This window comes from Watersipora subatra, chromosome 9 (genome assembly GCF_963576615.1).
Source record: "Watersipora subatra chromosome 9, tzWatSuba1.1, whole genome shotgun sequence".
Taxonomy (NCBI): domain Eukaryota; kingdom Metazoa; phylum Bryozoa; class Gymnolaemata; order Cheilostomatida; family Watersiporidae; genus Watersipora; species Watersipora subatra.
The window spans coordinates 56490071-56503912 of NC_088716.1; the positions used below are offsets into that span (position 1 = coordinate 56490071).

Below are 13842 nucleotides of genomic sequence, written 5' to 3' on the forward strand. Positions count from 1 at the left end.
ACAAACTTACAATTTATTTTTAATGTGACAATGAAAGGGGAATGCCTCGCATCATATCACTATAGTACTATTATGCAACCTTCAAATCAGTGCACCCAACTGTAGTCGGCATCCAACAGTAGTCGGTATTCAGCATACCGACTACTGTTTTTAGGAAAGCCTATACATGTATAATTTCATATTAAAAACCCTAAAATTCATAGAACTTTAAACTTGTCCGTCTACTCACCACTGTAATTAAAGTAATCTCATCGTGGAGATTCAAGCAAGTACAATTGCTAGCTTTGAAATCAATTTATATAGTCACTTCATATACTGTTGTAATATATTATTGTAAATTCATTAATCAAAGCTTAAATAAAATACCTTTTATGAGTTTTTTATGATCAAGAGGAGCAGTAACAGAATTTCATGAAAGCAGTCATTGGCATATCTGCAAATGCAATTATTTTACTTGGTCTACCCAGTTGTTTGAATATATTTGCATGTACAAAACCTTGTGCAAGCAACCCAACATTTGCTGTTGGGTTGATTAACTTTGTAAGGTATTTGTAGGGACCCATTTGCATCTACATGGTATAATATATGCGCATAAGTAATTATATATTAGTGAATGGTTCTCATTGTATTTAAACTCAACTTCTGTTAGAACAGCAGTATTTATCTAAATTTACACATAAGTACAAATGCTCTTTAACTCGGCATATAAATGTAGCTTATCTAACAGATGCCATGCATTAATGCCGACAATGGTGGGTTGGCTCAACAGGGTTGGTAATTGAATTTCAGGAAACCATAAGGGAGTTTGTTAAGGAGTGTCTGGTTTCCTGAAACATCACATAATGCAAAGCTGCGAGCACCTATATTATCATGTTTTATTAGCAGCGTGTGCACTGAAAGCTATTTTTAGAATCTTAGCATATTCAAAAACTGCAATTCAGCATAATCTAGCAGTAGAAAAATACAGAAAACTGGATAAATATGGTTAAAATGCCAATTTAGTTCCCACAGGACCTATTAAAACAGCAAATAAGAGAATGCAGCAAATAATAAAAATGATAGGAAATAATAGTAATGTACAAAAGGATATTACTCTTACAGAAATCTTTACTAAGGCTGGTGAACTACTGATCACATATTCCGGCTCACCAAACTTCCACCAGTCACGTCACAAAATCTTTGAACATATTGCCCCATCCCAAATTTGCTTGCTTTTGCAGTTGTGTTACAGGTTTCAAAATCCTGTGTAAACTATGTTCAGAATATTTGTATTTATCTTTCCACACATATGACAAACATTATTTTCTACTTTGTGACACCAACATACTCTACCCACCATAGTATGTTTCAGTTTATGAATTTTCTGTTACTATGACCTTCAATTCACTGCCCCTACTCCGCCATACAATTAGATTACCAGAGATAATACTAATTAGATAATACTGATAGATTACCAACTTTTAACATTTAACACTTTTGTTCAACTCACTCAATAATTTCTGATCGCTGTCCTTTTTTTTTTGTTTTTTTGTCATGTAATGAAAAACATCATTTTTTTGATGATCACTTATGCCAATAAAAAGTTATATATATGGTAGGAAATAACAAAAGCGGGACAATTTAAAAGCTGTTCGAGAATTATTGCAGAATGATTAAACATTGGCTGTTGAAAAAGAGCTAATTTTGCCAAATATAAAGCTCAAATCTTCTCGGCTGGCTAACATGAGTGATTTCTAGTTCACACTTGATCTAAAATAATCGGTTAATTGCTATAGTAGCTTGATTAGATATTTATTGCCACTGTATTAACAGTAGTAACTAGTTAACAGTAGTAACTAATTAACAGTAGTAACTAGTTAACAGTAGTAACTATTTAACAGCGGTATCTAGTTAACAGTAGTAACTATTTAACAGTAGTAAATACTTAACAGTAGCAACTACTTAAAGGTTGACTTGCAACAAAATTCACATTACAATTGTTTGATATGAAAAGATTCACCATGTCTTACTCTGCTGTGTTGTAGGTGCAAAATATGTGGAAATGTGATTACAAGCTCTCAAAAGCTCAAAAACGAACAGTTAATCGCAGTCATCACGAAAACGCCATAAGTTGACAGCCCTTTCCAAAACAGCTCAAATGGGATGTAGTTGAACGCGATGGCTTTTTTTTACACCTTCATGCAACCTCATTCATTGAAATGTTTTTACAAATATACTCCATGCATTCAATAAAACCAAGTCTATTGTCATTACGCGTCTATTTCATCATCATTGTAATGCTGTCACTTTGAGCACTGATCTCTCAAAACCTACCGTAAACATTTGTTTAATCTTTTAACCTTAGCTCGAAGGAGTGCATATCATCCTCTGATAACCATGACAAGCCTGTTGGTCACCTGTGACAGTCGAAAAATGCTGCAGAAATTGTTCGAACTATTTGGCAAGAAGTATGGGTCACATGATCAGATTACGACTAGATGATTAGACCAAACTGAAGCGCAACTGTAAAGTAGCGAGCATCTATATTTAATAAGGGCTCTCCAGTAAAACCCGAAGTGTTAATCATAAACTAGTGCTAAGAAAAGTTTTATATTGAGCCTTTTATTGGCCTTTCATTTTATGTGTGAACATCACGCGTCAAAACAATAACTCCGTCAAGTTGAGTACGTCATCGAAATAAAATAATTCCCAACAACGACGTTTTTGTGATGGCTGCGATTAACTGTTCGTTTTTGAGCTTTTAGGAGCTTGTAATCACATTTCCACATATTTTGCACCTACAACACAGCAGAGTAAAACATGTGAATCTTTTGGTACCAACTGTAATGTGAATTTTGTTGCAAATCAACCTTCAACTGTAGTACCTCCTAACAGTAGCACCACTCTTTCCCTAACAGCAGCACCTCCTGCCTAACAGCAGCACTTCTTCCCTGACAGCAGCACCTCCTTCCTGACAGTAGCAACTGCTTTTCCCTGATAACAGCACCTCCCTCACCCTAGCAGCACCTTCATAACGGTATTTTTAAGGAAAAGCCAAATTGAAGGCATAACCTTAACAGGTACTTTGCTGATAGAAAATTGATAGGTATGCGCGATTATATCTATTCATTTTATTTATAAATTCAAACATTCGTAGAAGGAATCGAGCATCCATCTGTGAAGCTCGATGAGCTCTGTTTAGGATTATGCCTATTTTTGTAAATCCTACATTTCATATGTAACAACGGATGCAATGGCTTTGGGAAGCATGAGAACTAGGCTTGACACTTGCATCCTACTAGTTATTAATAGGATCAGCACTTCCCTATCAAATACCAATAATATTGACATTTGTTTGTAACCGTAACTTTGAAGAACGGCTATATTTTACCTTCAGTGAGTTGACAGCCAGGAAATTAGTTGGTCGAGTAATCATGCTCACTGCAGTCTCACTCTGCAAACAAATGAAGATATCATTTCACTATATTTTGCTCTTGTCAAACAATCAGATTTTTACAATACATATAAGTTATACTTGCTCACTAACCGAGTTGAAACATTCAAGACTGTCCTTAGCTCTGCGACCATTTACTGTTTTCCGAAAGAAGTCCACACATATATTGAAGCTCGATACTACAAAGGGTCCTACAAATAGTTAGATTTACAAATTGACAGGAAAAATCAAGAACACAAAGGCAACAAAAGCAATCCTCATCTTGCATCAAAATGCCTCAATAGTGGTCTCAGCGCAAAGTTCACTTTTTTCAAACAAATAACTCACCAAACTCAAATATGCTCGATATGAGGGATGTCCTCAATTGCAGGCCCACTTAAAATTAACGACTTTTGTATTGAAGTCAAAACTAAAAAATAATCAGTAAAAAACAAAACCGGTCTTACACCCTGAGAACATCTTGTTGGCCTGTGAAACAATACAGAATATCTTACAAAGCACTAATATTCTGGACATTCTCATTTGTCAATGTTTTATTTATCGTCATTGTTTTATTTATTTTACATACGTTACACTAAACTCAGTGCAAATATTCTTTAAAAAATAATTAACTAAATAGTAAATTGACTTTAAAATGTCGATTTAAAATAAACAAAATTGAATTATAGAATAGCCACCATGAATAACTCATCTCAAATTTTGTGTTATGTACAATATTTTGTGTTATGTACAATATTTTGTGTTATGTACAATATTTTGTGTTATGTACAATATTTTGTGTTATGTACAATATCATTCCAACTTATCAACTCAAAAACCTCTTCTCAACAATTATTAGAACTGTTTATAGAACAAGTAATTTAACTTTTTTCATGTATCCAAAATCTGATATGGCATATTGGGAATCACATCTTTGATTGCTAAACATTAACATTACTACATTAGCTGAAAAAAATTCAGGATCATAATCTCATTCCTATGTAAATATATGTGTGCGCTTAAATTTGATGTATCCAATGCTATTAGCTGTTGTTATTATAAATATTTTAAGATTTTAATTTCATTAATTCAACGCCACACTTTCTCAACTTTGCCTGTTCAGGTTTCTCTTTTGTGACCGCAATAGCCTTGTATAAATCTAACTTGGAGTTATTGCGTAGGATGCCTAATTTTATCGATTTGTAGATTGCATTATCAAACAACATAATTGCTGCATTTCCTTATCGCAGGTCATGGCATTTGCCATCTTCGCAAATAAATTACTGCATTCTTGAAATACTATTTTTATCTATTTCCTTGTGTGCTATTTTCAGTCTTTTTTTCAACCCTTTGGGTGCCATTTTCGCATTTCTGCACAAATGTTTTCGTGACCCAACTGCCAATTTTGCATTTCTGCGAAGCTGCAATGGCTCAGAATCGATGAAACTTAACGACCGATGAATGAGCATAATATGTAGTGCTGTGCGATATGACACCACATGCTAAAATGATATGTCGGCCCTGTGAGCTATCTATATCGTTCAGTATCGAAACTTTGGAGTTATGCTTTCTCGATATAGATTATTGTGACGTTTCATCAAAAAACAGAAATACAAGGGCAATAATCATGTTCAAATACAAAAAATTAGGGTTGTCTTTTCTCTCAAACTTTTTTAAGAAACTTTTATGAAACTTATTTCTACCTCACCGGTCCGTTTTTAGAGGATTCTCAAAGATAACGGAAATCCGCGGGCTCGCAAATAAGTTTCCAGGAACTAGTGATGTGCCGATATTGAGTCACGAAAGCCGGCGATAACCGATGTTGGTTTTGCCAATTAAACACAGATATTTATCGTCTTGACATGATATTGAAAAACGTCGATATACCTAATAATCGAATTGACCTACAAAAGAATCGACCTCAAAAACGCCCCAAAATGATATTGTCCCCCACAAGATCGACACCTATCATGCAATATCGTTTTATTGTGCATCACTAATAATATGTTTACAAAATATCTACAAACCTCTTATATTCAATGTAAACATATTTAGATGCCGATGACGTAGTTTTAATAGTAATGTATTTTTAGAAGTTTATAATATTTATTTAATAGTGGTAAAAGAAATGGATATCGGCAAGATGGCGCCCACTAAATTGCAATGTTGCAAACGGTCTTTAAATATTTATCAACACTTTTAAAACTTCGAGACAGCCACCTTAACCCGAGTTCCACCCCAGCATAAACCTTTAAAAATCGATGAAATATTAAAATAGAAACGCTGTATTACATGGTAATTTTTTTTCATCAATATCAAGAATGATGTTTTGCAAAAGTCAATTATCTAAAATCGTTAATTTCTATAAACAAGACTGACGCTGTTGTATGGTCTTTTCTGTGTAACGTTGTTAAAATGTCTTTTAGTGTAAATTCGAAACATTTCTTGGCGAGAACACTGATTGTCTTAAATTTTAGGAAGTATCTGCCATCAATAATCATGTTTTAATGATACAAATTTATTTGTAAGACAATCTTGTATTTTTTCAGAGCTCCATATCTGGTCTGTATTATATTCATATTACGTTATATACACCTCAGGGTTGGCATATTTCCCATGGCGGTTACCGCCGATTTATGCCGGTTTTTACCGCCCCGGAAAAAACTCATTTTTGCCCAAGCGGGAAAAAACTAAAAAACCTCTCTTTTGACAAGCTGATTAATGCTTAAGCAAAATATAACAATACATTTATACCATTAGCTGTCATAGAGCTTCTTTTTGACTCTTTAACAGTACACAGGCTAAAAAAGCACATAACCTTTATAATTGGTTTATTTACTAAATATTAAATGAAAAGACAAGATTATAAGATAATATTCGTTTATTTACATATATATTAAATATTAATATTGAATAAAAAGCAAAATCGATATGTGTGAAACATGTCAGTAAGCATAATACAACAATTAGAAAAACGAAAACACATGAAGATAATGTCAAGTAGTCGAGACCGGTGAACTGAGCAAACGGATTAGAGTATTGAGAATTGATTGTCTAAGAAAAGTTAATCCACGTCTTCGGCTGAATCATACTCCAAAGAAATGTTTTTAGGTTTTTGGTATCAAGCTACCAGTTTGGACGCTTTCTCCACTCCAAGCCTGTAGCGCAGTAAAGATCTGCGCTACAGGCAATCCTTCGTTTTTTCGTGACGTCATTTTATCGTGGTCAGCCATCTTTATAGACAATTTTTTTCGTTAGAAACACGAAGCTTTGGCAATGATAATTTGAAAACAATGTTTTTGTTTGCAATTTTTTATTATAGTATCAAACCAACATTTAAAAGTACTAATAAATGAAAGAAAAACGATCGTTTTCTACAAAAATGGCAGCTTTTTCGTGAACGAGCGCATGTGCAAACGACTTGATGACGTCAAAAAAAACGATGGATTAAGCCAAGGTCTGCAGTAAGGAAAAAGTGCTAAACATTCTCTATTGCAGCTGAAGATACGGGCAACATAAAAAACTGTTTTTCCAACTCATCTAACGCACGCACAGATTCGTTTTTACACATTGCGAATACACGTCAAAACAGTTCTATTATAGGACTGTAAAAGGCTCATCGTTATTTAACGTTGGCCCGCATCTTGGGAGTCGATTTTTTCCAATTCTCCCCACTTTTAAACACTATTTTATCTCCATTGCGATCGTGTGATATAAATATGGAGCCACACAACTAATTGTATCTAGTCCAATTTTCAATTCTTATCAAATTTATTATTGTTTAGCAAAACATTTGGATAAAAAATTCTGACGTTTTAATATTTTCCAGCATTTCCCATTTTTCCTGGTTTTTACCAGTTTTTCCCACTGCCCTGGGAAAAACAGTTTTTCCCGGAAAAAATTCCAACCCTGACAAACCTCCATTAATTTATTCTAGTTTGTCCAAACTGCTTTCACGTTATCGTAACACTTCTAGCAGCAAAATAAAATGGCTAGCATTGATGAAATATGAACTAGAGCCCAGACAGTTGTATTTTATTTGAAAAAAACAAACTTTTTTGTATTTAGCATCATCTAGTTTGCTATAAGATCTCCCAAGACAGACACTATGTTTTATATTCTGCAATTTAAAGAGCTTTAATGATATCTAGTTAATTGGGGATGAGCAGACCAAGCAATAACAGAGCAAGAGCCAAAACATAATACTGTGGTTTTGGGTGAAAAAAATGTGGCACAGAGATCAGATTAAAGATCAGATTTAAGCAACTTGGTGGTTTCAAGGTCATTCAACATTGTTTGTTCTTTTTTCTTTTAGGTATTTTTACACCACACTCGAAATGTAGGTTGTCTTAATATTATTTCAGTTGATTGGTCTTCATAAAATAAAAAAAGGCTAAAACAGAAAAACCTAATCGGCACCCTGTTAATTAGAAACACACTCTTGCGCTCTTGTCTGTGTTGACTCACTACATTGTCAGTAGTTGACACATATGGTATTCAAATCAAAGTTTCACAATCTCCATACTTAGAAAACTCTGATTCTCTTGTAATTTTGATTCTAACTTCCGCACTGAAGAATATAGGCGGTCGTTAGAGTGCTTCATAAAAGATTGCTTTATACGGGACTTGAAATCAGGAAATTCAGTTTTGTAGACCAACACTCTATTACCTGAGTTAATCAACCGCCTTCTTATATTGCAGAATGATTTTTACTATAATAAGAGCAATATTCCGTGACGTTAAAAAATTCTCATGGAAGGGAGAGTCATAACGGTGGACTGTGAGAGCCACACGCATTACCTACAGCTTATTAAAGGAAAAAAGCAGATCTATTCCCTGAAATTAAGGCTAATTTGGCAAGTTTAGAACATTTGTTTTCCATATAAATAGGCCACATTTTATCTGATTAAAAACTCAACGTTTGCATACATCAAGGACAATTTCCCTCAATGAATGTTTTCATGGGTTGTCATGAAAGCAGTGTTGCGATTTACATCGAAAGTCTACACCAGTGCTGTGGGCTATCTGATTGAGAATTAAAGAAATTCCAGGCAACATCGGACTTACTGCTAGTATGTAATATATGAAACACTAGATGAATGCCCGGGGTTGCACGGGTAATAAAATAATTACCTAGTGAATTTGAGTAACTCAAGCTAGTAACTTGAGCTAGTCTAAGCTTTTACTATAATAAGAGCCATGAAGCCGGCTTGACGCATCATAGCGTTACACCTCAGTTATGCTAGTACGTATAATGCTAGTACATGCTGCATAAGTGTGCGCACAATTCTCCTATAGTATAGCAAGGACAATGTAGCGTAGTGAATAGAATATCTGACTGCAGAACTGGAGGTTTTGAGTTCAAATACAATGCGAAGCAAATTTTTCAAAACTAAAACTTTATCACTATAACTGAACACACAAACACCGTTATTTCTAAATATAGATTAAGGACAAAAATCAGTTTACATGTAATTTAGGTTACTTACTGTTATTGTTGAAAATGTAACAGTAAGTACATTACTTAATGTGTAATAACATCAAGTGGAAACTAAAAATCTAAATTCTTACACACAGAATGATTTTCTATTTGCGCAAGTCGTTAACACAAAAAGCAGTATCTAGATAAATGGGAACCTTGTTAATAGAAAAAACATGTATAGATAAAGTAACAAATGAAAGTTGGCAAATTCCCAGAAAACAAAACTTTAGAGATGTAGAAGTGATAAGGTAAGGATAGAGATTTGTTTGCGCAGCCAACTACACCATTTGAAATATAGGTCTTTGATAGAACTACTTCACTGCCTCAAACCCCCTACAAGACTAGGTTGTTTTTATACCTATATAGACATAATTTAACATTTTCAAGCTATTTTTCTGAAAACAACATAACAAATTGCAAGAACCAACTATACTCTAAAGTCAAATTCACAACTCTTACACACAAAAGGGCTAGTAATAACTTAGACGAGTTGGTCTTTAAAAAGGGCTAGTAATAACTTAAACAGGTTGGTCTTTAAAAAGGGCTAGTAATAACTTAGATGAGTTGGTCTTTAAAAAGGGCTAGGAATAACTTAGACGAGTTGGTCTTTAAAAAGGGCTAGTAATAACTTAGACGAGTTGGTCTTTAAAAAGGGCTAGGAATAACTTAGACGAGTTGGTCTTTAAAAAGGGCTAGTAATAACTTAGACGAGTTGGTCTTTAAAAAGGGTTAGTAATAACTTAGACGGATTGGTCTTTAAAAAGGGCTAGTAATAACTTAGACGAGTTGGTCTTTAAAAAGGGCTAGGAATAACTTGGACGAGTTGGTCTTTAAAAAGGGCTAATAATAACTTAGACGAGTTGGTCTTTAAAAAGGGCTAGGAATAACTTAGACGAGTTGGTCTTTAAAAAGGGCTAGTAATAACTTAAACGGGTTGGTCTTTGAAAAGGGCTAGTAATAACTTAGACGGATTGGTCTTTAAAAAGGGCTAGTAATAACTTAGACGAGTTGGTCTTTAAAAAGGGCTAGTAATAACTTAGACGGATTGGTCTTTAAAAAGGGCTAGGAATAACTTAGACGAGTTGGTCTTTAACAAGGGCTAGGAATAACTTAGACGAATTGGTCTTTAAAAAGGGCTGGTAATAACTTAGACGAGTTGGTCTTTAAAAAGGGCTAGTAATAACTTAGATGAGTTGGTCTTTAAAAAACTATAGACCAAATTTATAGCAAATAAGCAATCAAACACAACATGCAATGAATAGTCAAGATTTATTTTTTTTAAATCCCATAGACCAATAATTTTTTGAAGAAAAGCATGCTCAGCAAAGCATGTTTTCTATATATTATGAAGTATGCACTTCTTAATAGTGAAATTTAAAAATTGGTCTAATTTCCAACTAAGTATTCTTAAATGAGTGAAGATTGTGAAACAGTCAGACATTTCTTGCCGGGAAGTAACAGATTAAGATGAAAGTGAGAACTATACATGTGTATTGACAATACATATAGCACCACTCCCTTCAAACGCTATAATCCCTGTTGGCTACTGTTGCTATTGTACAAATAATTTCGTACAATGACGTTGAGTACCGTTTTGAAATATATTTACTAACACAAATTTCTCCATTTTCATAATTTAGTTTTACTTTTTTGATAGCAAAACTCGAAAAGTTTTCCAACAGGCTACTTATGAACTCAAGTATATATACTCCATTTAGTGTGTTCTTTGTACTTGTCAACTCCTAAAAATTTATTTGCACTTAAAAGTTGTTGCATACATTTTTTGATGTGTACTTTACGATTTCATATGGCACTCCAAAACATATATTATAATGACAAAAGCACACAAGCTTTCATAATTCAAACAGAACTAAACCGACATGAAAATAACGGCACAGATACAATAAAAACGAAAATTTATAATCAAAAACAAAGTTTTCATGCATATTAATGAGTATGGGTAAGGAAACTGAGTCAAAACTGAGGGTTATCCCTCAGTATAATAATATCAGAGATTATGATGTAGACCTATGACAATATCGGGAACCGATAGTGCACGAGTGAAAGATTACTGAGTAATGTGGTAGTTAATACTTTTGGTAACTACCTATCAATACTATCATACTTTAACAAAGGTTTTAGTTGCAATCATAGTACTATATTGTATTTGACATCCTTTCCAAATGGTATGCAAAAGAAGCTGAAGAGGTTGTTACATAGAATCAGATGCAACCAATTGGTCGCGTGAGCTCTTTAACAGGAAAAATCAAGAGCACAAAGGCAGCAAAAGCAATCCTCATCCTGCGTCAAAATGTCTCAATAGTGGCCACCGCATTAGGTTCACTTTTTCAAAACATATCTCACCAAACTAAAATATACTTGAAATGAGGCGCTGCCCAGCTGAACATGATCAGCGGTATTGCTGCTCCCCGAGCCAAACACATCATAACGCATTGTTAAACATTGATACATCTCACTAAACTAACTGTAACAAAGAGTGTTCTATCTCATCAGGGGAAAACCTCACATCCTCAAAACAAGCACTGCTACCAGCATCTCACAACTAGGACAAGCGCTGATTTAAAGCCACAAGATACTTGTGTATATATGAACAAAATGACTGTATTAGAAATCTTAAACTATTATTTCTTATTCTAAACGTGTTTCATCACAGCGACCCTTTTCAAACAACACTACTTTATATCAGCGATTGTTCGTATCGTTTGTCGATGTGTACGATTGTATCCTCAGCATGGCAAGTTCACTAATGCCAGTGGGTTATTCAGAATAACAAAAGCAGAACACTGAATAACATCCAATGAGCCACGGAACATCTAGAATATTACATAAACTACACAAAACTTTAAAGTGTAGATATAAAATTTTTGATCGATTTCCTATTGCTAAAAGCTAGATATAAGAGTTATGGTGATTAAAAATGTTCGTCATGAAGTGAATATAAAGCAAAATATTAATATACTGAATATCAAGTTATACAACAAAGGCACAAGCGCGTCGTTTAAAAGTTAAATACTATAGTAATCGGAAGGTTCCAGATGATCACTATTGTTCATGGTAACATGATCAATGATCCTAAACGATATTATAAGGATGAATGGTTGATCAGTACAAAAAATTGTTTATATGTACGTAATTAATGTATTAGTATAACACTGGTGTGTAAAGTTTAAATTACCGTAAAGTGTGGTTTATATCTCACGATGAGTACTCTAGGGTCTTTGTTTCTACAATTTTCTTTTTCAGGAATGTCGAAAGCTTATAGACAACTCGCCACAATATAATTTCGTCGGGAACAACTAGACGACTCGACTCAAATTAGCCAACTCGCCTAAAGACAACTAATTTCGTTAGACTAACAACCCTAAACTAAAGGCGGGATAACCCCACTTAGCCTAAATATACACTAACTAATAGTACACTAACTACGCACATCGCTAATTGCCTAAGTTTTACATGCAAAAAGATGGATACAATCAAATATAAACACCAAGTTTTTGAGGGCAACCTAAAGCACCAAAGTAATTCATTTTACACCCTACTAGTTATTTGTAAACTCCGCAAATTTACTCCTAATTTCTCACCAGTTTTATGCACAAATTTCATACAGCATACCTATAAAGTGGCTAAAGTCAATTAGTAGTGTCAAGGGCCAGTCAAGGGAGAAATTTTGATTTATTTAATGTAGTTTTCTACTAATTAATATCTGAAATGTTTTGTTTTTTTTTGTTATAATAATTATTGTAATAATTATTTGATATTTGAATGATAATATAAAATGTATTGTTTTTGTGTCTACTTTGAGTAAAATACTACGATGGTTCTATGTGTAATGGTTAGACTCTGGACTTTGAGTTCAATTTCTCCCAAGACAAATTTTGACCGCAGACAATGTGGCACTTCTGCCCCACAAAATCAGACAGTTGCTATAAAGCAAAATTCAGCCAATAAATCAATCAATGGAAATGGGCAATACTATAACTTCCCTTGAAATTGTTTTGACAGTATTGCATTGCAGCCAATGATGAGCTCAAATATCAATGCTCCCCGACAAGTAGTGTTCGGGTTGTGAGGTCTGCAACTGTCTGCAGGTAATTATCTTATAATCAACAATAATACGCCAGTGGTTTGTTTCCAAGTCTCTGTAAACTCTATTGTTTTCAAAAGGTCAAAATAACAGTTATTCTGTCAAGACTCACTAGCTCAAGCAAAAATAACAATCGGCTCTTGTTGCTGTCAGGTGGCTGGATAAACTCTCTTCTCAGGGCTTTATGGCTTACTGGCTTGCGACCTCTTTGGGTGAATTGTATTTGCTGTGTATTTCCTCGGCAAGCTGTTTGCTGCTGGCTCCTTCGCCATCTTGGGCTTCTGTTAGTCTTTTCCTGTTTTGGTTCCTTTCTTATGCTTTCCCTCTGCTGACTGGCTCGCTGCCAGCTTCTCGCTTCTGGCTCCCCTGCTTTCTCGTCGATTTTGCCCCTCTTTCATACTTGTCCTTGAGTCATTGCCAAAGGTTATTGGTTGGTTTTGTTTTGCTTGTGGTTTTTGCATCATTTCTTGCATAATTTCTATTTCATATTCTCTGCGGGTGAGCTAAAATTGCCTACTGTTCTTGGAATCCCATAACGACAAGCGAAAAGTATTCTTAGTCCAGCAACAAATTGTACAAAACTGGCTATAACTCAAAAGCTAGTAGTAGCATTGTGAAATTAATTTTGCAGTAGTCCTCATTCTACGACGCTACTAGTTAGCAAATTTATATGAAGCAAGAAACAAGTTGTCATTTTATGCTATTCTTTTTACAGCCATTTCATCAATATTTGTGCATAAAATACAATATCTTAGTTAATGAAAGATTATGCTGTATTTTTTCTACTGTTATAATGTACAACATTTTCTAGACTAAAATTATGTTATAAGCTATATCTAAATA

The 13842-nt window shown here is 34.2% G+C and overlaps 1 protein-coding gene across 2 annotated transcripts in view; it reads right to left on the reverse strand.

The window, feature by feature from the left end:
- Window positions 1-12169, reverse strand: part of LOC137403817 (ribonuclease ZC3H12A-like) — a 48161-nt gene extending 35992 nt beyond the window's left edge. The window contains exons 1-3 of one of the 2 annotated variants that reach the window (XM_068089873.1): window positions 12091-12169; window positions 3527-3624; window positions 3371-3433 (exon numbers count right to left, since the gene is read on the reverse strand). The gene's annotated coding sequence lies outside the window, so the exon portion shown is untranslated. The remainder of the gene's footprint in view (window positions 1-3370; window positions 3434-3526; window positions 3625-12090) is intronic. The other variant, XM_068089874.1, reaches the window with a different exon arrangement.
- Window positions 12170-13842: the final 1673 nt, after the last annotated feature.